This window comes from Myxine glutinosa, chromosome 3, assembly GCF_964187855.1.
Source record: "Myxine glutinosa chromosome 3, kmMyxGlut1.1, whole genome shotgun sequence".
In the NCBI taxonomy this organism is placed as follows: domain Eukaryota; kingdom Metazoa; phylum Chordata; class Myxini; order Myxiniformes; family Myxinidae; genus Myxine; species Myxine glutinosa.
The window spans coordinates 20,287,921-20,302,166 of NC_136263.1; the positions used below are offsets into that span (position 1 = coordinate 20,287,921).

The 14,246-nt window shown below is 44.5% G+C and overlaps 1 protein-coding gene across 1 annotated transcript in view; it reads left to right on the forward strand.

Annotated features, from left to right (window-relative positions):
• The window catches only part of DDRGK1 (DDRGK domain containing 1), a 642,973-nt gene that overhangs the window by 430,555 nt on the left and 198,172 nt on the right, over positions 1 to 14,246 (forward strand). The window lies entirely within an intron of this gene.

A 14,246-nucleotide genomic window follows, 5' to 3' on the forward strand; every position in this document is an offset into this window, starting at 1 on the left:
GAATAAATAAATAAATAGAATAAATAAATAAATGGAATAAATAAATAAATGGAATAAATAAATAAATGGAATAAATAAATAAATGAATATAATATAATAAATAAATGAATAAATTGAATTTCAAAAATGAGTAAATTGAATAGAATAAATAGATAAATAGAATAAATAAATAAATGGAATAAATAAATAAATAGAATAAATAAATAAATGGAATAAATAAATAAATGGAATAAATAAATAAATGAATATAATATAATAAATAAATGAATAAATTGAATTTCAAAAATGAGTAAATTGAATAGAATAAATAAATAAATAGAATAGAATAAAGATATAAATTAAATGGAATGAATAAATGAATGAATGCTGCTCTTTAGAATTAGTCGACCTATTTAAGGTTACGTGGCTCCAGGAGTTTTATATTCTTTGCATTCGTCGAATATTTCTCCTACTTTGTTCGGGTATATTAATGAAAGGTTATTAATTGATCATTCAATTAACTAAATGGTATTCATAGAATACTTACACTGCACAGTCAACTTGTTTCGAGCCAACTCTTCTGTTTTTGAAGGGTTTTTTTCTTTGATCCAATATGGCTGCCAGACCACGTGAGCGATGACATCATGAATTTATATTCTCTAATATAATTGTTGCGCAGATCACGCTCAATAAATTTCAAACTGATCAGACAAAGCGTTGTACCTGTCACATTATGACGTCATAATTAAGGCACCAATGACGTCATCGTTAAGACTTATTCCCCATATGGAGTTCTTTACAATGAGCCACGTTTCAATATTTTCCATGGAGTGGTTTCGGAGATATAGAGGTGCAACTTTTTCGGTTTTTCCAAGATGGCGCCTGTACCACGTGAGCTATGACGTCATACTTATGATTAAACTATTCTACAGGAGGAGCGCTCCTATGGTGAAAATGTAGTGTCCATCGGTCTAACAGTTGTGGAGAATTTTTTTTTTTCATACTGATCAGATCAAGTGTTGTACTTGTCAATCATGACGTCATAATGAAGGCACCGATGACTTCATCATTAACGTATCTTATTCCTCATGGGGAGTACTTGACAACGCACCATGTTTCGGAGATACAGAGGTGTAACGTTTTTCCAAGATAGCGTTTGTACCACGTGACCTATGACGTCATAATTATGACTAAAAAAATTGTACAATCGAAGGCGTTCCAGGGTAAACTTTCGTGTCAATTGGACCAACGGTTGCCGAGAAAATGAATTTTTAAAATGCAGACACGCACTCATGTACGTTCGCCACACGTACGCACCCGATCGCCTAACCTCGCTTTTCGCTTCGCGAGCGCAGGGTAATTACTTCTTCAAACCTGTACGTGCAAACACCTAGTCCTGCGCAGGCTGTATAGTGTGCGGAGCCCGCCTCGACCCACGTGGAGGTCGTAGACCCGAACCCAGCCGTACCGGAGGCGGACGTGTATGTTCATCGTCCTGCAGCGAGGAAGCTTTTTGGCGTCTCGTTAACGTCTCGTTAACGTCTCGTGCGGGTAACCAGGCGCTGCCGTCCCGGATTTCGTGTTGATAAATGTCTCTCATAAAGTCATAAACCAACGGTTCCATATAAGTGTGTAGCTCACTCTCCATCTCTTCCCTCTTATCCACTCCCTTTATATTCCGCTCCCTCGAGGATGACCTAGCCCCTAGACTCGTGGAGGTACGCACACCCGCCTCGAAGCTCTCTAGCCTGGGTTCAAATCCCGACCCAGCTATAAACTGCAATCCTGCGAGAGCTGACATTCAATTCTGAACGATCAGCCCGCTGGTTGCATCATTTACTGAAGGAGTGCCCCCTCCACATTCGGAATGGGATTTATAAATTGTTCACTTATCGACGATGACTCCCCTACTCTTCGCAAAAGGCACCTTGGGATATTTAACGTCCACTAACTAATGCTAGCAGACAGGACGCCCGGCTTAATCATCCACCCGATTGGGGGAAACACCAGGATGGGAGTTTGTCGCGCTGGTCGGGAATCGAACCCAGGCTCGATAGTTTCAGAGGGGAGTGCACACACACCTCTAGGCTATCCTTACCAGGTAATTTATCAGTTTTAATAATACATCATCAACAGTAAAAATATGAATATGGACTTTGCTTATTACCTCCGCTGTTGAAGGTGGATGGAGGTTATGTGTTCACCCCTGTCTGCCTGTTTGTCACGTGTGTTATTTTGTCTGTCTTTCACAATTTTAAACCGATCTTCACGAAACTTCACCAAATGGTAGAGTTGGTCATAAGGAAGAAGCCTTTTGATTTTGAGGTCAAAAGGTCAACATAGGCCAAAAGGTCAACATAGGCCAAAGGTCAACAACTTAGATCGAATGTCTGAAATCCTCAAATGTCATCTGATTGACTTGAAATTTGAAGACGATTTGCATATAAGGTCACTGAATTCAACCACCAATTATTTTGAGGTCAACATCGGCCAAATTTCTAAAATTGTCAATTTTCATCCGATTGACTTTAAATTTGAAGAGGATTTGCAAATGTCGTTGAATTGTACCACCAATTATTTTTGAGGTCAACATAGGCCAAAAGGTCAACATTGGCCAAATATAACTAATTGTTTTAATTTCCCTTTTTTCAGGTTCCGCTCATCTTGCGTGTTTTTTTTTTGTTTTTTTTGTATACAAGATCGAGGCTCGTGAAAGAGCTAACATTAATCACACAAAAAGTCAAACCGACACACAAAACACAAAAAATAAGGGAGCGGCAGACAAGATGGGGAGAAAGGGGGAAGGACACAAACACAACATTTGAGAGCAGGGACATCGGGAGAAATGTGGCAGGGGGAGGGCTTGGGGGGAGGTGGGAGAGGTATAAAACATATGAACACTGCAAGGACTTCCAGGAAAGAAGTTGGAATTTCCAAAAAGAAAATAAAAAAGTATCTCGGGTGAATTAGCGGGGGTAGAAAAGATCAAGGTTTTGGATGGGGGAAGATAAGAGATGGTGGTGAACAGCTGTTTTAAAGACCGGGAGGGAGGAGTGGGATTGAAGAGAGTGGGGGAGTTTGTTCCAGCGGCGGGAGAAAAGGGGAATGAAAGAATGCAGGTGAGCAGAGAGCCTAGATTTTGGCAGTTTCACCAGAAGAGGGTTGCTGGCAGATATTGTGCGACCTGTAGGAATATTAGGGGGACAGAGCACACAGAGAGCTGGGGGAGCAAGGCCGGAGAGGAGTCGGTAAAAGACAGAAAGACCACCAACCTGCCTGCGGTGAGTGAGTGAAAAGCCCCCGGAGTTAACTTCATCGCAGGAGATTCCAATGATTCTGAAAGCTTTGGTTTCAACAGCGTGAAGCTGAGCTAGGTGTGAGGCAGGAGCACCAGCCCAGAGAGGGGAACAGTATTCCATTGAGCTGCGGATGAAAGCCTTGTATGTGGTGAGGAGCTCAGGTGTGCCAAGGAAGGACTTTACACGACGGAGGATGCCCAGTCGGCGACTGGCTTTGGAGGCCAGCTTGGAAATGTGGTTTTCCCAAGAACGATCATGGCAGATAGTGAGACCCAAAAGCTTGAGCGAAAATGGTTCGTGGCATAAGGGAAAAAATTCCACTTGGCATAGGGAAAAGTCCCATGTGGCATAGAAAAAGTCCAATGTGACAAAAAGACAAAGAGGTGTCCATGACAACAATTTCACCCCATTATAATCAAATGTGATATTTTTGTGATTTTATTATTGCCCAGGCTCAGGAATCTTTCCTTAGGCATTCGACACAGTCTGGTATCCTGATTTTCTTACAAAGCCCTCTGTACATTCGTGGCCAAAAATATTGGCACCCTTGCACTTTTTTCAAATATCTCACAATTTTCTCCAAAAATAAGTTGAAATTGACGAAAGTATTTGGTCTCAACAATTCTTTATTTCACTGTTAATATTACAAGCCTGGTGTTGGCTTACCAGCTAGGGTGCTGGCTTGGGATATACCTAGGATCCTGGGTTCGAATCCCGGTCGATCGCTGAATTAACGCCAGGGGGGTTGATTCAGCCTGTCATCCTTCCAAGGTCGGCAAATTGAGCACCAGCTTGCTGGGATGAATGATCACAGTGTGTACCCCGACTTAGAATAGGTACACCGTATCCCTGTGCATCGTAAGAGCGCGACCAAGGGTTGGCGTCAGGAAGGGCATCCGGCTGTAAAAACGTTGCCTCAAAACTGGGAACCATGATTGTCATGGGGCCCGCAAGGCTAACCCCACTCCAGCAGGGAAAATGGCCTTAAAACGATCATTCATTCATTCATATCATATACTGTTATATTACAGAACCTTTGGCGAGAGGACGCTGGCGTTGCATATTCGCCGCTTCTCCGACTGGATGGATGTACAGGGTCCGCTTCTACCTTTCTGACCTGACATCTCACACCTGTCCTGCCTTTTCACACCCGCACGTGCCGCGTGTTCTCCGGCTGGATAACGGAATCTGCTTTTGATGGTACGGAATACGGAATTCGAAAGGCCCGCTCCCGTTGTTTGTGGCCGTGGCCTTGTTTGCCGGTGGCCTTGTGGCCTTGTTTGCCGCTGTGGTCTTGATTAGCGGCTGCAGTCGTTTGCCGCTGCGTTTGCCGCTGCGTTTGCCGCTGCGTTTGCCGCTTTGCCTCCTCGACCTTGGCCTCGTACTCGTCCCTTCGCTCCTGCCTGGCATGGCTCTGAAGTACTCCGCCGCAAGGCTTCTTCTGCTCAATACCCGCTCCACCCCATCATGCATCTCTGCCATCAAATCAAATGGACTCCTCCGACGACCCAGGTACATTCACCGTGGCTCCGGTCGCAAGTTTGTTTATTCGCAATCAGGTCACTCCATCCCCGTCCTCTGGTCGGCTCAGCGCACTCTCACTCTTCGTCCCAGCGCACCTGGTCACAGCAACCCACACGATCGCACCTCTTGCCTACGAACCCTGGCTAAATCACCTGAATTCATCCCTGCTGTTCAAAACAACATCAAGCTCACCCTGTTCAACACCCGGTCCCTCAACAATAAATGCCTCATCCTGAACGAATACATCCTGGATAACAAACTGGACTTTCTCTGTCTCACCGAAACCTGGCAACAACCTCTGGACTACTACACACTCAACCTCACCACACCCAGTGGATATTCCTACGTCAATAAACCACGCTCGGAGGGCCGAGGTGGTGGAATTGCCGTTATCCACCGTCAAGACATCAAGACCAACCTCATCTCCATCTCATCTGCTCCATCATTTGAACACCTGGCTTTAAAACTCTCTGGTCACACGCAGTCAGTCATGGCTGTCGTCTACCGCCCTCCCAAACCACACCCATCATTCCTGTCTGACTTCTCCTACTTTCTGACCCAGCTATGTTCCCTCTCCCCCTCAATCCTCCTCCTTGGTGATTTCAATATCCACATGGACTCCACTGACTCCACAATAACCACTGACTTCACTGATTTACTCACCTGCTTTAACCTCACTCAACATGTCGACTTTCCTACCCATATCCGTGGTCACATTTTGGACCTTGTCTGCTCCACTGGATTAAATTTGCACCATCTCTATGGCTCCGACCTCACCCTCTCTGACCACTTAGCCATCACTCTGACCATCAACATCCCCGCCCCAACACCAAGGCATTATCGCACAATCAACTTCCGTAAGCTAAACGCTCTTTCACCTACCTCATTCTCATCCACCCTCTCTGAAAAAATGTCCACTTCTCCCTTCATTGACCTCCACACCCCTTCCGACCTCACTGACTACTACAACCACACTCTCTCCTCCTGCCTTGACCAGCTTGCGCCTGTAAAAACCAAAACAGTTTCTTTCACCCATTCTGCTCCCTGGTTTACCCCTGAACTTCACCTGATGAAAACTCGTGCTCGCCAACTTGAAAGACTCCGCAATAAAACGGGTCTCACAGTTCACTCCCAAGCCTACAAGGACCACATACAACACTACAAAGATGCCCTCTCCCGCGCCCGCTCTGCCTACTACTCTCAAATTATCCACTCTGGCTCCGGAAACCCAAAAGCACTCTTCTCGACAATAAACAAACTCCTCCGCTCCCTGAACACCACCACCCAGTCATTCACAGTAGACAACTGCATCTCCTTCCTCTCTTTCTTCCAACGCAAAATTGACAACATCTACAACAGCTTGACCACCGCCGCACCCGCTCCCCCTCCAACCACCTGCCCCCCCTTGTCCTGCCATCCCCTGTCTCGGTTCTCCCCAATCTCTCCTACTGACCTCTCTGAACTCCTCATAGGAATGAAAACTGCCACCTGCACTCTTGACCCCATCCCCTCCAGCTTTGTCAAAGCCTCCCTCCCTGCTCTCTCTCCACTTATCATTGCAACAATAAACTCCTCCCTGTCTACAGGCATCGTCCCACCTTCCCTCAAAATTGCTGCTGTTACCCCCATTCTAAAAAAACCTGGTCTAAACCCTGACACCCTAAACAACTTCAGACCCATCTCCAACCTACCCTTTCTGTCAAAAGTTTTGGAACGCGCTGTAGCCACTCAACTCAAACATCATCTCTCTGCCAATAACTTGTATGAAACATTCCAATCCGGATTCCGCTCCAACCACAGTACTGAAACTGCTCTCCTCAAAATCACCAACGACCTTCTCCTCTCCTCTGACGCTGGCAACCTCAACATTCTCGTCCTCCTCGACCTCAGCGCTGCCTTTGACACCATCGATCACACTATCCTCCTCACCCGACTTGAATCCACCTTTAACGTCACCGGCACTGCCCTCTCTTGGATTAAATCATACCTCTCTGACAGATGCCAGTTCATCTCCATCAATAACTGCAAATCCCCCACTGCTCCCCTCCCCCAAGGTGTCCCCCAAGGTTCAGTTCTTGGCCCCCTCCTCTTCATCCTTTACCTGTCCCCGCTCGGTCACTTAATCCGCCGTCATGGTCTCCAATTCCACTGCTTCGCTGATGACATCCAGCTTTTCATCTCCACCAAGTCCGTCTCCACCGACACCCACTCTATCCTGACAAACTGCATCACTGAAATAAAATCCTGGCTTCAAATCAACTTCCTCAAGCTTAACTGTGATAAATCTGAAATAATCATCATTGGCCCAAAAACGCTCACAAAATCCACCCATAACTTTGCCCTCAACATCGACGGTATCCCAGTATCCACCTCCCCTCACATCCGGAATCTTGGCGTCATCTTTGACCAAACCCTTTCCTTCGACAAATACACTAAACAGATCACAAAGTCAGCCTTCTTTCACCTGAAAAACATTGCCCGTCTCCGCTCATCCCTCTCCTCCACGGCTGCAGAAACCCTCATCCACGCCTTCATCACCTCCCGTCTGGACTACTGCAATAGCCTCCTCTATGGTTCACCCTCAAAAATCACCAATAAACTCCAATACATTCAGAACTCCGCTGCCCGTCTACTCACTCATTCCCGGACCCGTGACCACATCACCCCCGTCCTTTACAAGCTTCACTGGCTCCCCATCCCCCAGAGAATCCAGTACAAAATCCTCCTCTTGACATACAAAGCCCTCCATAACCTGGCCCCATCCTACCTGGCTGACCTCCTCTCCAGACACACTCCCACCCGCAACCTCCGCTCTGCTGGTACCAACCTCCTGACCCCCTCCATCCGGACCAAATTCAGATCCTGGGGGGACAGGGCCTTCTCCATCGCTGCTCCCACCCTCTGGAACTCACTACCTCACACCATCACAGACTCCTCCTCACTCACCACATTCAAAACATCACTAAAGACCCACCTGTTCAACGCTGCATTCAACATTCAACCCACAGCATTTAACCCCTGACTATCTCTTCTCCTTCTCCCTCCTTTTGCTTTAAATATTTCCCTATTGATTCTTGTCTTGTCTTTTTGATTCTTGTCTTATATATATGCCGTATATCGCTGCTGTTTGTTTTCTTGATTCTTGTCTTTTTGCAATTGTTGTTTTCATGTATTGTTATGCATTATGTTTTCCACTCTGTCAAAGCGCCTTTGGGCTTCTGGAAAAGCGCTATACAAAATAAATGAATTATTATTATTATTATTATTTGTTTCTAATTCAGAACTTAATATATCCTTTTAAATCAGAAAATAAAAAGAAATGGCATTGACAAAATTATTGACACCCTAGGCTTCATATTTGGTAGCACAGACTTTGGACAAAATAACTGCAGTGAAGCGCTTCCTATAGCCATGAATGAGCTTCCTCCACCTCTCTAATGGCAGTTTGGCCCACTCTTCTCTTGCAACCTGCTCCAGTTCTCCCAGATTTGAAGGGTGCCTTCTCCCAACTGCTGTTTTCAGATCTCCCCACAGATGTTCAATGGGATTTAGATCTGGACTCATTGCTGGCCACTTCAGAACAGTCCTGCATTTTCTCTTGAACTTCAGCCTTGTTTTGGAGTCATTGTACTGCTGCAAGACCCAAACCTTAGATGGAGACCCAGCTTTCTGACACTGGGTTCAACATTGCGCTCCAAAATGCCTTGGTAATCTCCTGATTTAATGATGCCATGCACACATTCAAGGCACCCAGTGCCAGAGGCAGCACAGCAACCCCAAAACATCACTGAACCTCCTCCATGTTTGATTGTTGGGAAAGTGTTCTTTTCTTTGAAGGGTTCATTTGGTTTTCTGTAAACATAGAGATTATGTGCTTTAAAAAAAGTTCAAATTTGGTCTCATCTGTCCAGAAGACATTCTCTCAGAAAGATTTTGGCTTGTTCAGGTGTGTTTTAGCAAACGTCAGGTGGGCTTTCTCAGCAGTGGGTCCTCCTGGGTCTCCTACCATAGAACCCCCATTCATTGAGTTGGCGACGGATGGTGCAGGGTGAAACTGTCGTACCTTGTGTCTGAAGGTGAGCTTGCATGGCAGTTGATCGAGGTACTTTCTCCACCATTCGAACAATCCTCCGCTGCAATCTTCAATCAAGCTTTCCCTTGCGGCCATGTCCCGGGAGGTTGGCTACAGTGCCACGGGCCTTAGACTTCCTGATAACATTGCATACCATGGACACAGGAACATCAACGTCTCTGGAGATGGTTTTGTAGCCTTGAGATTGTCCATGTTTAGCTACAATCTTGTGTCTGACCTCCTCAGACAATTCTCTGGTTTTCTTTATTTTCTCCATGCTCATTGCGGTACACACAGTCACACAAAACAGCAGAATGACTCCTTTTCTCAATTCAAACTGGTTGAATGGGTGATTTTGATATTGCAGGCACCTGCAACTCACCATAGGTGAGTTCGATTCCAATGTATAGGAGAATCACCTGCTTGAAATTCAATTATTTCTAACAACATCTAAAAGGTGCCAATCATCTTGTCTGGGACATTTTAGGATTTCTGTGTGGAATAAGCTAAGATTTAGTAATTTTTTCAGCTTTTTTTTTGTTTTGTTCCACTGCAAACCAAAGAAATACAAATGTGGATACCAAAATATTTTTAATTTCAACTATTTTCTGGAAGATATGGTGCATTATTTGAAAAAACTGCAAGGGTGCCAATATTTTTGGCCACGACTGTATGTGACATATGACCTCCTTCATTCCTGGATTTTGAATTTCCTTCACTCACAAGATCAACGTTTTGCCATCAATCAAACCATCTCCCCATTGAGGCTGGGGTTTCCCAAGGTGGTGTTTTGGGCACAGGCTTGTTTCGTATTTCCGGGCCATAAGTGACCTCTCCAATGCTCTGAAAACAAGGTAAAAAACTCCATTCTTTTCCTTTTTGCAGACAACTCCACATTGTGTCATACATTACCCCAACCTCACCGTTCGGTAGACAGCAGCTGCACGTCTCTCTGGTCATCTGGAAATTATTACCCTCTGGTCTGATAAATGGAACATGTTCTTCAACCCTGGAAAATCTCACAGTTGCATCCTATCACTCCAGAAGGATTGTCAAACAAAGTATTGTGCAGGCTTTGAATCCACTGGAAGATATTGTCGCGCGAATCCCTCCAGTTAATACTGTGGGCTCAAGGATGGCCAAACGGACTTAAATGGAGGTGACGATCAATTACGGATTTGACTATGCTAGCACGGGAGGAAGAAGGAAGAGGAAGAAGCGGCGAGCTCTTACCTGACGCGATCCGAGCAGTCTTCAACCCTGCAAATTAATCTCACACGAACACGGGATTTGGAAGGAAAGAGAAAATAATAGAAGGGTTTATTCAAAATAAATATTGGGACAGGGAAACGCGGTGATAAAACTAAATTCTACGTTGGGACGTCCCCACTCACAGATTTCAAATACGAGACAAAGGGAGAATGAATAAAATAAACGTCCCATCGTGTATTTGTGAATGTGAGCTTATCTGTCTGGCAGTGTAGCGTCAGGTTGATTTTCGAGCGCGTCGTCCGACGCAGCTCCGGTTTGCGCCAAGAAAGGCCTCTATGTGCCCCCGCTCGCCCGCTCGTCGGTTGCACTTGAGGTCCCGTTTTCTCGTAGCACCAAGCCTCGCTCCAAGTACCAAGCCTCGCTCCAAGCACCAAGCCTTGCTCCAAGTACCAAGCCTCGCTGCAAGCACCAAGCCTTGCTCCAAGTACCAAGCCACCACGAAGAACCCAGGGAAGACGACAGGGAGAACGCAGGGGAGACGACGATGACCGAACGAACCCGGGAAGAACCAGGGAAGCCCTGTCGTCTTGTCACTTGCAGTCTGACGTCGATTCTCCCTCGTTACCAATCAGTCCCTCGCTTCTTTGTTCTTTGTGGTCTTTTCCCACCTTCTGTCGTCACCGGCCTTTCCTCTCTAATCAGTGACCTGCTTCTAAGTAGTGGTTTTGCGCCTTCCACCCTGATTGGCCAAGTGTTCGCGCCTTCTGCACTGATTGGCTGAGGTGTCAACGGTCGGTGGCCAATCAGTGTGCCGCTTCCTTCCACCTTCCTTTCACCAATCAGTGGCCATCTCTTACCCCAGTCAATCACACGTTCCCTGGGCGTGGCTCTAGCCTGCCTTGCACCATGTTTGTTGCTATGCCAGCTGGTGATGTGGCTGGCTGCGGCCCCATTGGCGGTTCCCCGATCTGGCTTCCTGCCTGTTCTTCCTGTAAGTCATATTGTGGTGGAGGGGAATTAATTAATGTGTGCACTAAGGGATCTATCTAATGTATATGAGTGCGTTGCCATAAGGGACACTGGATTGCTCACAGAGGGAACGACACACGAGGGAATTTTACCCATAATCCCTGTACTGATTAGCATGCCCCACCCCCTCGTGGCGGGGACACAGATACAACTTATTCTGACATACGGCTAAACATAGAACTTATTACAGGTAGATTCCCTATCACGACAGTCGAGTACCTACCTATGCAGATCTACCTGGATCTAGATATTCCTCTACCCACCGACATAACAATATTCTTCGAAGTTATTGAATTTTTTGGAATTTTTTATTTTATTTAAATTTTTTTTTTTTTTTTTTTTTTAATTCTTGAAACTTTTTTGAACTTCTTGGCCTCATCATAACCTATGCCCTTTACAGGGCCGACCACATAGCAAAGCTGGCCTCCAAAATCAACTGCAGATTGGGAATCCTCCATCGATCCAAGTCTTTCCTTTGTCCTTGTCAAAATTAGAGTTACTCACAATCTACAAGGCCTCTGTCTGTAGCTCAATGGAGTATACTGCTCTCCACTATGGGCTGGGGCCCCAGCATCAGATCTGTCTCATGAATTTTATAGCATCTAAAGCTATCAAATTTGTTTGATTTGCGTGGGATACGGGGGTTTGCAATCACTTCTGTGTGTCTGTCCGGGCCATATTTTCTTTTTTACCATTTGAGATTTTGTCATCAAATTTTCAACAAAGCTTTATTATGACAATATGAAGAAGAGAAATTAATAATTTTGTTGAAAGGTTAAAGGTCAGCATCACCTAAAACATCATTTTACATCCAATTGACCTGAAATTTCAATTTACCATTTGAGGTTTGTCATCAAATTTTCAACAAAGCTTTATTATGAGAATATAGAAAAGAGAAATTAATAATTTAGACAAAAGATCAAATGTCAGCATCACATCAAATCGCCAATTTTCATCCAATTGACCTGAAATTTAAAGAATTTGTGTATTGGGTCACAGAATTGATTCACCAATCAAAAGGTAGAAGCTGATTTTTTTTAAGATCAAAAGGTCAAAGCATTTGGCTGCATAAAATCATCAATTTTCATTTTGTATATTTTTTTCATGTTTAGCATTTGGAAGAAGAAGCCAATACAGGAAAGCAAGCTTCGTCTGTGAACATGACCTTTTTCAGGTAATCTTCGTCATCCCCTATGAGACTGAGCATTTCCAAGGCAAACACCTTGTGTTTGGGTCCATCATTTGGTTTGAGTTCCTGCAGAATCTTCACCTTATAGACATAAAACTTCGGTCTTTTATGTAAAATCCTGTGTACAGTAGTGGTTGGTAGTCCCAGTTCTCTGGATGCGCTTCAGATTGATATTCTGGGACTTTGTTGAAATGATTCACACACTCGTTCAACATCTGCTGCACTTGTGCTTGGTCGACCGGTACTTTTCTGTTTCTTACAACTTCCAGTCTCTTTAAACCTCTTGTACCACTTTCTGATACTAGTCCGCAATGGCAGATTCCTTCAATACATTGTAAGGAAATTACACTGAACTTGCGTGTCAGATCTCATCTGGATGAACCATCTGACACACTGAGCTTTCTCTTGTGGAGTCGCCATTTTCTTTTCCAATAAACCACCAGACCTGAAAATAAAGAAAACTTTATGAGTTTATGTATCATATAAAACAAAGGGTATCATTGTATCATTTGTGGCACCAAATATATTAACAAGCAAATTTTTCCAGGTCTTTTTGGAACACCATGAAGTAATAATAAAACCCCAGTACAGTACAAGAACAATGGGCTTTCAGCCATACCATGCTTGAAGCCTATTGTTGTTACTAAAAGCCTGAGTGATGGTATAAGAATCAGGAACCAACCTGGATGGTTGCGTTACCTGCATGGGCATGGATCACACAAAAGACCCGATGTCCCTGCTCTCAAATGATGTGCGTGTGTGCTTCCTCCTCTCTCCCCATCTTGTCTCCCGCTCCATTCATTGCATGTTTTATGTGTCTGTGCATGTTTTCATGTTCAATGTGCTAGCTCTTACACGAGCCTCGATCTTGTATACAACAAAAAAAAAGGCATTCATTGCAATAGATTTTTAAGGCACTGAGTATTGAATTATGGACTAACCTTTTTACAATGAAAAGCTGAAGAAGAAGAATCACGATCGGTATCATCACCCTGTGCTCGCGAAGCGAAAAGTAGGGTTAGGCATTCGGGTGCATACATGTGCCGTATGTGTGCCGTACGTGTGCCGTGTGCCGTAGGTGTGCGTGTCTGCGTTTTAAAAATTCTTTTTCTCGGCAACCGTTGGTCCGATTAACATGAAATTTAACCGTAGGAGCGCCTCTGCCTGTATATTTTTTTGCCGAGAATTATGACGTCATAGGTCACGTGGTATGGGCGCCATCTTGGAAAAACGTTACACCTCTACACCTCCCAAACCGCTTAATGGAAAAAATTGAAACGTGGCTCATTGTCAAGTACACCCCATGGGGAATAAGATATGTTAATGATGATGTAATAGGTGCCTCCATTATGACGTCATAATTCGACAAGTGCAACGCTTGATCTGATCAGTATGAAAAAAAAATTCCTCTGCAACTTAGTCCGATGAACACGAATTTTTCAGAATATGAGCGGTTCCTCCTGCAGAATTGTTCTAATGATAATTATGACGTCATTGGTCACGTGGTACAGGCGCCATCTTTTTGGAAAAATCGAAAAAAGGTGCACCTCTATATCTCCAAAACCACTCCATGGAAAAAATTGAAACATGGCTCATTGTCAAGTACTCCCCATGGGGAATAAGATATGTTAATGATGACGTCATTGGTGCCTTCATGATGACGTCATCAATTGACAGGGACAACGCTTAGTCTGATCATTTTGAAATGTATTGAGCGTGATGTGATCTACGCAACAATTATACAAGAGAATATAAATTTATGTCACGTGATCTGGCAGCCATATTGGATCAAAGAAGAAAAAAACCTTCAAAAACGAAAGAGCTCACTCGCACAAAGTGGACTGCGCAGGGTAAGTATTCTATGAATACCATCTAGTTAAGGAAGGCAATGGGGTTACTTTCACCATTAAGGAAGAAGACAATGGGACAATGGATTTTATTG